We start from the raw sequence: 12,294 nt of genomic DNA on the forward strand, positions 1-12,294 counted from the left end.
AATGGGTGGGAAACAGGGTGCTGCAGGTCCCCCCATAATGGTCCTTGTTTCCAGGGCCTGCCCTTGCCTTCTTCCTGTCCACAGCAGAGAAGACCTTCCCTAGGTGAGCGTGTGGGGTTACCAGGCCTGGAATCTCATCAGTCCCACCCAAGCCTGTTAGAACAAGCAGCTTTCCCAATGGAAGAGGTTCTAATGACTCCACACAAGGAAGCAAATGGAAGATACAAATACCAGCAACTCAAGTCGTAAATACTTACTTTCTCTTTTAACATTTTTACGATACTCCCTCTTTTCAGATGCAATAATTTACACTAATGTGTTCCTCCCACCATGCCTTCTATTCCTCTGACATCTGTTTAAACATCAGGACAGCAGGACGAGAGTAAATCACGTTATACTCATTATATGTGTTTAATTCTACCGTGTGTTGCTGAAGCCATAGCAGCCTCATGTACAGACCCAACAGCCACAAACATCAATGTTGTTCTTTGCCTTATCTTGATGAATTAGGCATAAATCGTAACTCCAGCAAAGTGGAAAAGTACCAAAATGCCATCGAGTTGGTCTGGCTGCTTTTTAAGGAGTTGGAATGGAACATATTTGTTGGGAGCCATGAATCAGTGTCTGGAGGACCCGCCACCAAACATTTAACACCAGAACTTTGGGAGGACGCAGGGAGAGAAACGCTACTTGTTTCCTAAGATCACACGGTTGGGAAAATATCCCAAATGGACTCTCGTTGAGGTCTGAAGTCATTTAAAGAGAGAGAAGAGGTCTCCATAGTGATTAGGTTCCACTTCATAGGAAGAAAAAAACCCAAAAAGCAATGAAACGTGGCTTAAACAGACAAGATTTGCTCCTCTAGCATAAAAGAGAGGGCCTTGGAGTTGGGATGGGGCTTCTGTGAAGTGGACAGGGGTCTAGTCTCTTCCCACCTCCCTGCAATGTGGCCCTTCTTTTTATGGTCCCAGGTGGCTGCCTGAGCTCCAGCCAACACATCCAACTTTCTGACAGCAGGATGGAAGAAGAAAGGCCATGCCCTTCCCTTAAAAAAAAAAAAGAAAAAAGACTATTTTTGTTAACAGTTTTAGATTTGCAGAAAAATTGTGAATATAGTACAGCGTTCCCAGAGTGTATACTCCATATGCAATTATCCTCATTATTAGCATATTTTTTGATGTTGTTTTGTTTTGTTGAGACAGAGTCTTGCCCTGTCACCCAGGCTGGAGTGGAGTGGCACGATCTCAAGTCACTGCAACCTCCGCCTTCCAGGGTCAAGCAATTCTCCTTCCTCAGCCTCCCGAGTAGCTGGGACTACAGGTGCATGCCACCATGCCTGGCTAATTTTTTTCTGTATTTTAGTAGCTATGGGGATTCACCATGTTGGCCAGGCTGGTCTTGAACTCCTGGCCTCAAGTGATCTTCCTACCTCGGCCTCCCAAAGTGCTGGGATTACAGGCATGAGCTACTGCGCCCAGCCCATTATTAACATCTTACGTTAGTATGGTGCATTTGGTATAATTAATGAACAAATACTGATACATTATCATTAACTAAAGTCCATGCTTTCTCTGGGCTTCCCTAGTTTTTGCCTAATGTGTGTTTCCTGTTCCAGGATCCCAGGTGAATTTAGTTGTCATGCCTCCTTAGGCTCCTCTTGGCTTCATTCCCTTCCCTTTTAATTTAAGGAGACGTCCTGGAGGTATCACATTACACTTTCTCTTCCTTCTCATTGGCCAGAACTTAGTCACATGGCTGCACACAGATGCAAGGAAGGCTGGGAAATGAGTCCTTTCCAGGTAGCCATGTGCCCAGCTGAACCTAAGGAGAGGTGGAGAATGGTTTCTGGAAATAGTGAACAGGCACTGCTACAGCAGGGTCTTCAGAGACCTCTGTGGTCAGGCTGACATGCTCCCAATAGCTACATTTTGTGGAAGCAACTGCAGCCCAGGACAGTTAAGTGACTACCTCAAGATCACACAGTCAGTCCCTGGGGAGAGGGACAGCACATGTCCCTCCACTCTGCCAGGCTCCCTCGGCTCTCCTCTTCCCTTCCTCTTGGAGCTTGTTTCAGAGCAGATCCCAGCTGTCATCCTATTCCCAGTTCAGGAATAGAATGAACACCAAGCCCCAGTTCAGGCCTGGAATCTGCCAAGAGGCTGCCCTTGTCCCTGGGCTGGGTCAGATGGTCGTGCCCTATCACCCTGCCCTGGATCGAAGTGACCAGCTTGCCAGTCGATCTGTTCTTCTGGGAGCTTTTCTGGAGCATCTGCACTGTGGCAGGAACTGTGGTAAGCCTTTTTACACTTGGAGTCTTGGAGTTCTCAAAGCAGAGGCAAAGAGTGAAGCATTCGTACCTAGGCTCCCAGAGGTGAATCTGTCAAGGTCACAGCCAGTACGAGGTGGAGCTGGGATCCCAATCAGGCCGTCTCGGGAGCCCATACTTGGGCCCCATGTGACACAGTTGCAGAGCTCTAAGAGCACATCTAACTCATGTGGGGACAGCGGGCGTCTGTATGTCTCTCTGGAGACTCTTGCGGTTCTGGAAGCCAAAAGTCCAAAATCAAGGAGTCTGCAAAGCTGGTCCCTTCTTGTGAAGTCAGGGGGAGAATCCGTTCCTTCCCTCCTCCCCGCTTCTGTTGCTGCCAGCATTCCTAGTGTTCGCTGGCTCATAGATGCATCACTCTGGTCTCTGTCTCCATCGTTTCTCAAGCCTACTCCCTGAGTGTCTATCCAAACTTATTTTAACTTGATGACAGCTGCTCGATGACACCTTTTTTGCAAGTAAGTTCACATCCCCAGCTATGGAGGATTTGGACTAGGGCCTACCCTTCTGGGGGTCACGAGCAGCCCACAACAGAGGCCCAGGAGAGCTGCTGTGCATGTGATCAACTGTGGCCTTCCTGCTTACCTGTTTATTTTTGCCTGCCCTAACCATCAAAGCGCCAGCAAGAAATCGATGTCCCTCTTACGTGGTGACTTGGAAAGAGTTTAATATGAGGACAATTTACAAAAGACAGCAACAGGGGGTGGTACAGCTCCTCTCCCCCTGCAAAACATAAACAGCAGGGAGCAGAGACCACTCCCATGGCTGAGTGGCTGGTGGGGGAGTTACCAGAACCCCAAACACAGAGAGGCCCAGTGGAGAGGGGCCTGTCCAACAGGAGCTGTGGCCTTCCTCAGAGGGACACAGACGGCCTATGTACCAGCCTTCAGCAAGGCCAGTGACTAACCAGCTTCTCTCCCCACCTCCCTCCCATCTCTTGCTGTATCTTGATCTGGCTGAACTCAACAAGATGCCAGGGCAAAGGAGCCTGATTAATACAATGTAGAGGAGTCCATGTTATAATCTCCAAGGGCACAGAGGGAAAAGGAAGGAGAGGCAGACACAAGGAGCAGCTGGAAGGTGTCCAGCGCATCCACCCAGCACCCAAAACACCCTGCCCAAACCTCTGTGATGCCAAGTGCTCAGTGTGCAAGCTCGCCAGCAGTGGGGGTGTAGCAAGTGGCACCACTGGCGTGCACTCGGACGTTGGAGTCTGGACTCGTGTGGCCAAGAAGCTGGAAGAGAGGAGAACCACTTCTGGAGATGGTGCTCCTGACAGCGGCACTGCACTCGCTCCCTGGGGAGCCAATGGCCGCAGTGCAAGATGCTGGGGCTCTCACTGTGGCCTCCGAGCCCGGCTCTGGCGGTGGAAGCTGCACCCCACCAGCCTGATTCTATGCTTTGATTTCCCAGGCTCTCATTTCCACATCTTAAAGCCTTCTGGAAATTCTGTAAGCTTTTTAGTATCCCTTTCCAAATTCCTTCGCTGCTGAGTAAGGCAGAGTGAGTGTCTGTTGCTCCAACCAAGAGCCCTCTGCGATCCTGAGCAGGGGCAGGAGTCAGGGGCCGGGAAGGAAAGAGGCAGCACCCTTGGCTGGCGGTCTGGGGAGCCTTTAATGCAGGGACCGGCTACAGAGGCTCACACAGGTGGAGACAGCCAGAGACAAGCCACGGCGGGATGCCACGGCCAGCCTGAGATTAGAGAGGGCAAGGGGAGCTTGGAAGCAGCAGAGGGGTGGAAGAGAGGAGCTGTGGTGAGAGAAGGACGGGGCCACTGCCCGGAGGAAGAAATGGCCCGACATCTCTCTCGTCCTGCACACACTCTGCTGAAGGCACCTCCCACAGCTGAACCCAACCGGAAGTCAGGGAGAAGATGAGGGGGCCGTCTCCAGAGTTCGGAGGTGGACAGAGAAGGCTGGCACTGGAGCTGGGGAGCACAGTGAAGAGTAGCCAGCCCCAAGGAAGGCCAGGGGCATGGGTTCAGCGCCGGCTGCAGGCTTGGGCACTGTCCAGACACGTTCTCTGCGCAACCTCATTGAATCTTGACAGTGGCCCTGCTGAACAGACTTGGAGGTGGGCTGACAGGACGCAGCCCCAGGGCCAGTCTGACTCAGCACCAGAGTGGCAGCTACCTCGTTTGAGCCCACAGTAGCCCTGCTGGCTGAGCAGGGCAGACGCACTGTCACTGTTTTCACCATGAAGCGAACAGGCTCAAAGAGGTTGGGCTGGTGTCTTGAGTACATATCCGTGCGCAGGGGCTCGCTGCTGGAACAGGCAACCCCAGGTTTCAGGAGCTTAATCTGAGGCCTGCTCTTCTCACGGCACAGGCCAGTGTGGGGCAGTAGGGTGGGTGACTGGCTCCATGGAGTCATTCCAGAGTCCAGGACCTGTTTTCTAGGGTCTTGAAGTTTCTTCCCCTGGAGCTCAGTGGGACAGAAAAAAGAAATCATGGCAGACGGCAGGAGAAGTTTCAGGGGCAGCTGGCGCTCTTTCTCATGTCCGCTCGCCAGAGCTCAGTCTCGGGTCCCACCTGGCTTCCTGGGGTGGGAGAGGAAGTCGCCCGTGTGCCGGGAGGGAGGGAAGGAGGACACGAATGGGGAGGTGCTTGGGCGGCTCTGCAGAGCACCTCCCAGGCGGGCCCATGGCAGGCCGCATGGAACGCAGAACCGAGTGGCTGGGAAGGGTGAGGGTCAGAGGTGGGAGACGGGGTGGGGAGGGGAGCAGTGCCCACTGTGCACACGTTAGAACCCTTGGCCAGGGTTTTGGAAGCCATTGAAGGGGGGTGGTGTCAGCTTGCCTGAGGTTCCTCGGCTGGTTAGGCACAACCCCGGGCCCTGGGCTGAGCTGAGAACTTTAGCTCTTGGAGCTCTGCCTCCGCCTCACCCTGCACAATCACCCCAGCTTTCTGAGGCGGTGTCCGCTACCTCCCACATCTTCCAGGCTTTGGATCTCATTCCCTTCCCCCCAGCCTAATGCATGATGCTTGCCCTTATGAAATTTCCTGGGAGCGCTGTGAGACTCTGGGATCCAGAGGGTTCCAAGTTTGGGGTCGGCAGAGCCCTTCGCCCGCCCTGCGTGAGTCCAGCCCACAGTTTCTAGGAGACGCCAGGGAACATACCGCAGGCAAGTTGCCGCAGAGCTGGCTGCAGGACAGGCGGCCTTACAAATTGCTCTGTTAAACCTAAAAGCTCCAGCAATCCCGGGGATTACGAGGCGCCCCGGCGAGGCCTTGTTAGGACCGGCCTCCGGGAGAACACGGAGGGTATTTACATTTGTTGAAGGGCTCATTTTCGTGAAGGATGACAGGGCCTCGGCCTCAGAGGATCATGTGTGCATGGGCTTTTTATTTCCAGCAAACACTCAAACTTGCAAGAGGTCAGATACAGTGCAAGGCAGAAATCGCGCTCCGCTTCAGGCGGGGATGTGGCTGTGTGCTGACCTGGTGCCCTGGAGCCAAGGTATTTCTTCAATTCTGGTTTCCACGAGCTTGGCAAGGGTGAGACACCTAGATCAGACACCTCTTCTCTACTACCTAGATCACCGCAATCTCACCTGGTGTCTTTGGCTCGTTGCTCCGGGCACCACTATGGCAGCCAGACCTTCACGGTTCCAACCACATTCTGCAAAGCGCCTTACTGTGCCCACGCTGGACTTAGTCCTCCTCACATTTTGGGGACTTCCCGTCACCTTGGAGGCCGTGGATGCTGTGGGATCTGCCCAGTGCCCAGTCACGCACCACCGGGAAGGACTTCATGCATCATAGAGTAGATAATTGGCCAATGAGCAGCATGAACCAGTGGGCAAATTGTCCTCTTCTCTCTCCTTGGATGGTTGTCCTGAGAAGCAGTTGTCTATATGGACTTTTGGAAGAGTCCCCTAAAACTGTGCAATCAATTGCTCCTAATACCAAGTGCTGGCCAGTTCAGTATTGAACCCTCCTGGGATTGCACCCACTAATCCAATGGCAGAATATTAGGTTTGCCTTGACTTGTTTTCTAGGGAACACACACTCATATACACACTCTGTACACACACACTTGCACATGTGTGGAAATGGCGATTGATTCTTTCTTGATCCCAGTAAGTCATGGGATCTGTCTTTTCTTCCCACACAATGATTAACAGCAAAGTCATGGTCATCACTGTCTATCATTTATAGAGCTCTGTGGCAGAGACCAGCAAGTCATTCTCCAAATCATTTTCCTTTTCCTTCAGGGAACACAGCCATCCACATTTCCCAACCTCCCTTGCAGTTGGGGACAAACAAGTGATTGAGTTTGGCCAATGACATGTGACAAAAGTGACGTTGATCACTTCCAGGCCTGATCCATCAAAATCTAACATGCCAGCTCCCATCCTCCATCCTTTCCACCTGCTGAATTAAGAGGTCTCCCGATACCTGGGAGGAGGAGAGCCTCCCATGAGAACCAACCAACTGGGAAAATCAGTGCTGCACTGTTATGTAACGAAGAAAAAACTTGCTGTGTATGGAGCCTCTGACACGTGGGGATTAGGGTTTGCAACGAGAAGACCATCCTCATAAGTGTGACTTGCCTCGTTTTGCCTCAGTGCACTTCTATGCACTACCCCATTTAATCTTTTTGTTTGTTTGTTTGTTTGTTTTAGATAGAGTCTCCCTCTGTTGCCCAAGCTGGAGTACAATGGTGTGATCTCGGCTCACTGCAATTTCTACCTCGCGGGTTCAAGTGGCTCTCCTGCCTCAGCCTCCAGAGTAGCTGGGATTGCAGGTGTCCGCCACCACACCCAGCTGATTTTTTATATTTTTAGTAGAAACAGGGTTTCACCACGTTGGGCAGGCTGGTTTTGAACTTCTGAACTCAGGTGATCCGCCTGCCTCGGTCTCCCAAAATGTTGGGATTACAGGCGTGAACCACTACACCTGCCCTAATCTTCTTTAAATTCTGTATTTTATTAATGAAGTATGTTGCTCTACCTGCCCCACCCCACAATAAGAATCTCACCCAGGATCCCCATCCTTTTCCCTTACTCCCCCTTCCCCCTTGACACCCCTGCACAAGTGCTCCAGGAGTCCCTGACCACTGGCCGTTTGAAGTGTGTCCATTGGGTAGCAATGTGGAAACTCCCAGGGCCAATGTGAAAACTCTCAGGGCCTTTGTGGGGAAAATGGAGGGGGCTGAGGGAGTACTGGGAGGGGCTCATTTGAGGGTCCTGGCCACTTCTTTGCAGACCAGCTTGATCTCCTCATCATGTGGACAGGTAGGGGCGAATTCTTCCCAGGCATAGGCACTACTCAAGCACCAATGTCATCCCCGGAAGGTCTCAGGGATGGGGAAGCCCTGGTACTTCTCACAGTCCACCTGGACTATGCGGAGCTTTGGCAACAGGCTGCAGTCAACCAGGGTGAGCTCACTGCCATCCAGAAACCTCTTCCGAGAGATGCCCTCATCTTCAGCACTGGTGTCATCCACTTCTTCTGGGAAGGGGAATGTCAAGTAACTGTCTAAAACCTTCAGGGCTCTCAGGAGCCCCTTGTCCAGAGTATCATTGAGTCCTGCATTTGAACTTGATGTAGGCAGAAAAGTCGGCAAATACATCCAGCCCAGCTGTGTTTGACTCAGGGTTTAGAGTTCTCAGCTTGGGGTACCTGGAAGGACACAGCACTGCCTCCAGAAACTCCTCAATCTTTTGGGTGTCTACGTGTGCTTCCATGCCACAAAGCAGGAACAGGAGCTGCCCTTCTGGGTACAGCTTCTGCACTGTCATGGTCTACCTCTTGGTGTCAATGGTGGTGATACGTGAAAGTGACTCCTTTGAGCCAAAGTACCGTGAACAGTCTCTAGAAGAAGGAGCAGTTCCTGGCCAAGTGAGGTGGCTCATGCCTATATCCCAGCACTTTGGGAGGCCGAGGTGGGTGGATCACCTGAGGTCGGGAGTTCAAGACCAGCCTGACCAACATGGAGAAACCCCGTCTCTACTGAAAATACAAAATTAGCTGGGCGTGGTGGTACACACCTGTAATCCCAGCTACTTGGGAGGCTGAGGCAGGAAAATCGCTTGAACCTGGGAGGCAGAGGTTGCAGTGAACCGAGATCATGCCATTGCACTCCAGCCTGGGCAACAAAAGTGAAACTGTCTCAATAATAATAATAAAAAGAAGAAGAAGGGGCAGTTCCCAATCTTGTCTCCATCACTGCCAACCTTCACGAGCAACCTTCATGAGGTTGTTCTTCAGCCATGGTTGCATCAGGGCCCATTTAATCTTCACAAAGAAAGTACAATTATCATTGCAGTTGGCCTGGTGCTGAGATTGAGGCTCAAAGAGATCACAGTACTCAGAAGCTCACATAATTAGCAAATGGAGAGGATCTCTCGAATTTTTAAGCTAACTAGAACTCTTGCCATCATGAAACATGTCCACATCCACTTTATAGATGAAGAGACTGAAGTTCATAGACAATGACCAGTTGAGGTATCACTCAGTTTGCTAGTGTGCCAATGGGCAGTTCTCCAGACCCCCAATCTCCTAAGCCCTTTCTAAGACATCATGGACTGACAAGTGTCTTCATAGTCCTTTGCTGTCTCTCCCAGAGAAGGAGGCAAATTATCCATTTAGTGGAAGCAACGATCAAAGAAATAAATCAGTCGTATCCAATGACCTGATGTTGAGTCTGATAGACACTGGGCAGAGAAGCAATGATGTTGCAACATAGGGAATAGACAGGGTTGGAACTGGCCCCTCTGCTGATCAGCTATGTGACTTGGAGCAAGTGGCTTAGCCTCTCTGTGTCTCCAGGACCTCATTTGTAAAATGAGGCTAGTAGTGTCACCTGCCCAACACAATTGCTGGATAGTTTCTAACAAAGCTTTTTGCACTACCCCATGTAGCTAGCACATGAGAAGCCCTCAAACATTAGCTGTTACTTTATTTCACTATGTGGTCAGTCCAAGGCTACCCACATTTGCCAGTTCATCCCATGTCTGCCTAGTCTCTCTTTCTCTCTCTCTCTCTTTCTTTTTGGTCCCTCCAAAGTATTTATCTCATTTCCTTGCCTCAAAAATCCATGGCCACACACTGACTCCCCTCCCCCCTCATTAAACCAGGCTTTCAGGAAAAGATCTAATATCAGTCAGATAATGTAAACCATCGAGACGCCTCGCCTGGGGAGCTTTGCTAGTTCAGCCTAAGCTTTCAGTGAAGGTGCAAGCAACAGAGCTTCCTGGGACAGGGATTTGGAGTCTGAGCTGGCAGGTGTGGGGCAGACGCAGAGGATGGAGAACCCCTCCGGCAGTGCCCAGGTGGACGTCCTCTTCCACTCCCTGCCCGGATGCCCTGGACAATGTATCCTTTAGGCATTTAGGTCTGAGTCACCAGATGGCAGGGATAGCTTCAGCCTTCTCTCTGAGCCAAACTGAAAGCCCATAATATCCACCCCAGCTTGGCTTTGTGGTTTTCTGTTTTGCTCATTCCCAAAACAAGTTCCTCAGGAGGATGGAGGTCTGGTCCTCCAGATGAAGGATGATCTCTGTGATTCCTGGGAAGGGTGGGGTGAAAGCGATTATCTTTGAAGCACCAGAGAAAGTTTTCCAGAGAAGGATGTGGACTGTAAGGAATGGGAGAGTGTGAGACGAACACAAAACACTCTGCCAGAAACTGCAGAAGGCCTCTGAATTGAGCATGATCTGAGGAGTCTTAGGTTCCTCCCACCTCCTCAACAGCAACTATTCATCCATTCATCCATCCATCCAATCTTCTTTCCATTAATCCTTCCTTTTACTCATACACCTATCCATCCATCCATCTATCCATTCATCCATCTATCTGTCAATCCATCCATCCATGTATCCATCCTTTCATCCTTTTAGTCATCCATCCATTTATCCATCCATCCTTTCTTCTATCACCATCCATCCATCCATTCATCCACCATTCCATCCTTCTATTCACCTATCCATCCATTTATCCATCCTTCCATCCTTTTATTCATCCATTCATTTACCCATCTATCCTTTTTTCTGTCATCATCCATCCATCTGTCCATTTATCCATCCTTCTATTCATCCATTCTTCCTTTCTTCTACCATCCTCCATCCATTCATCCACCTTTCCTTCATTCCTTCCACCTACCCACCCATCTACCTATCTATTTGTTGACTACATCATTATCAAGGTGTTAGATGTGGGCCAAGCACTATGCTAAGCCTGAGACTATGATATTGAGCAGGAGGACACTGATGGCCTCCCCTACCCCAACTCAAGCTCGTTGGCCAATGGAGCATTCACAAGGATAATGATTCAGCTGTTGTCTTCTCTGGGCTCCCTTAAAAGTAGACCCTGGCCGGACACTGTGGCTCACGTCTCTAATCCCAGCACTTTGGAAGGCCAAGGTGGGTGGATCACGTGAGATCAGGAGTTCGAGACCAGCCTGACCAACATGGAGAAACCCTGTCTCCACTAAAAATATAAAATTAGCCAGGCGTGGTGGCACATGCCTGTAATCTCAGCTACTCGGGAGGCTGAGGGAGGAGAATCATTTGAACCCAGGAGGTGGAGGTTGTGGTGAGCTGAGGTTGTGCCATTGCACTCCAGCCTGCGCAACAAGAACAAAACTCCATCCTCTCCCCCCAAAAAAAGTAGACCCTGAGGCAAGGAATGCAAGCAGGGTGTTTGGAAAATGATCCCAGGAAATACTTGTAGGGGAATGAAGAAGTGAGACAAGGAAGGGAAGGCTGTCAATAAAAGGTTCACTATCAAGAGGCTGAGCCCCGTGGGTACCTGGAGCTGTATCCTGCTGGAAAACTCCAGGAAGTTTGTAGAACATGCCTCAGAATCATCCCAGCTGATGGATGGGAGAGGTAGAATAGCTCTTCTGTGACTGTGGTCGCCAGTGGTTGAGGGATGCTTCAGCAGAACCTGAGCATCCCTGGGGCCCAGGGGAGCAGAGCCAGATCCCTATTCAAAGGAGCTGCACATAGGATAGGGGCAGGGACAACACACAGGGGGAAAGAGTGAGTGAGCATCTCAACATTTTGCACAACCTTTTGCATCTTTTAGTGTCTGTGCAGGCACAGAAATATTTTGAAAGCGTGAGCAAAGACACGACAAAGTGCAGTGAGGCTGTTGTGTGAGCTCAACATACGCAGGTGAACAGCCATGCCCAATGCAAGCACAATGCAACTGGAAGACGCATTAAAGCACGGTACAGAATAACACAGCATTACGGTACTTGCAAAGCATCTGGGAATCACTCTCACAAGGAAAGTGCAGAACTTTTATGGAGAAATGGAAAACGTTATTAAGATGTGAAAGAAACCTGAACCAAAGAAAAGCAATCCTGTTTGTGGGTGGGATGACTGAACCGTACGGATCTGCCATTTCCCTTCAAGTTTAACCTTCGCATCCCAGGAAGCAGCCGCCAAATCCAAACAGAACACGCTGATTTTCTAAAATGCACATGAAAGAATAAACTTCTACAGACAGCTACGATTAATTCGAAAAAATGCAAAATGTGATCTTTACCTTCCAGTTCATTAGTGTGTTTGATGCCAACATCCCAGGGTATATTTTACATATTTTTCTTTACATTTTATAGAAACCTTTAAATTTTAATAATAATTGGTTAAAAGTCTCATGATAATTCAAGTTGCTTTAATTTCCCTAACACGTCCCATTACCTGACATTTCCATTGTTTCCAGTTTTTTAAATCATATTTTTTAAAACCTCATGGAGAAATTTCTTGATATCAGAAACAGCTGTCATCCTCTGAGTACTGGCTTTGCTTTTATTTTAGGGGCACGGTAAATTTTGGTATCATCCTATTTCCCTCTGACTTTGGGAGATGAGATAACTCAGAGCTGATCTGTGGCCAGTGCCTGAGACCCCCACACTGGACATTTCTTGTTGCAACCTCACTGCAGGGGCCTTTGTCACCCCTGCCCTCATCTGCCTTGGCTTAAAGTTCACCAGATGTAAATCACTGTAGGAAGA

At 50.0% G+C, this 12,294-nt stretch overlaps 1 pseudogene; it reads right to left on the reverse strand.

The window, feature by feature from the left end:
* Positions 1-7,503: 7,503 nt before the first annotated feature.
* LOC126944332 (chloride intracellular channel protein 1-like) lies at positions 7,504-8,544 on the reverse strand (annotated as a pseudogene).
* Between the last annotated feature and the right edge of the window lie 3,750 nt (positions 8,545-12,294).

The sequence above is a fragment of the Macaca thibetana genome, chromosome 20 (assembly GCF_024542745.1).
Source record: "Macaca thibetana thibetana isolate TM-01 chromosome 20, ASM2454274v1, whole genome shotgun sequence".
Lineage (NCBI taxonomy): Eukaryota > Metazoa > Chordata > Mammalia > Primates > Cercopithecidae > Macaca > Macaca thibetana.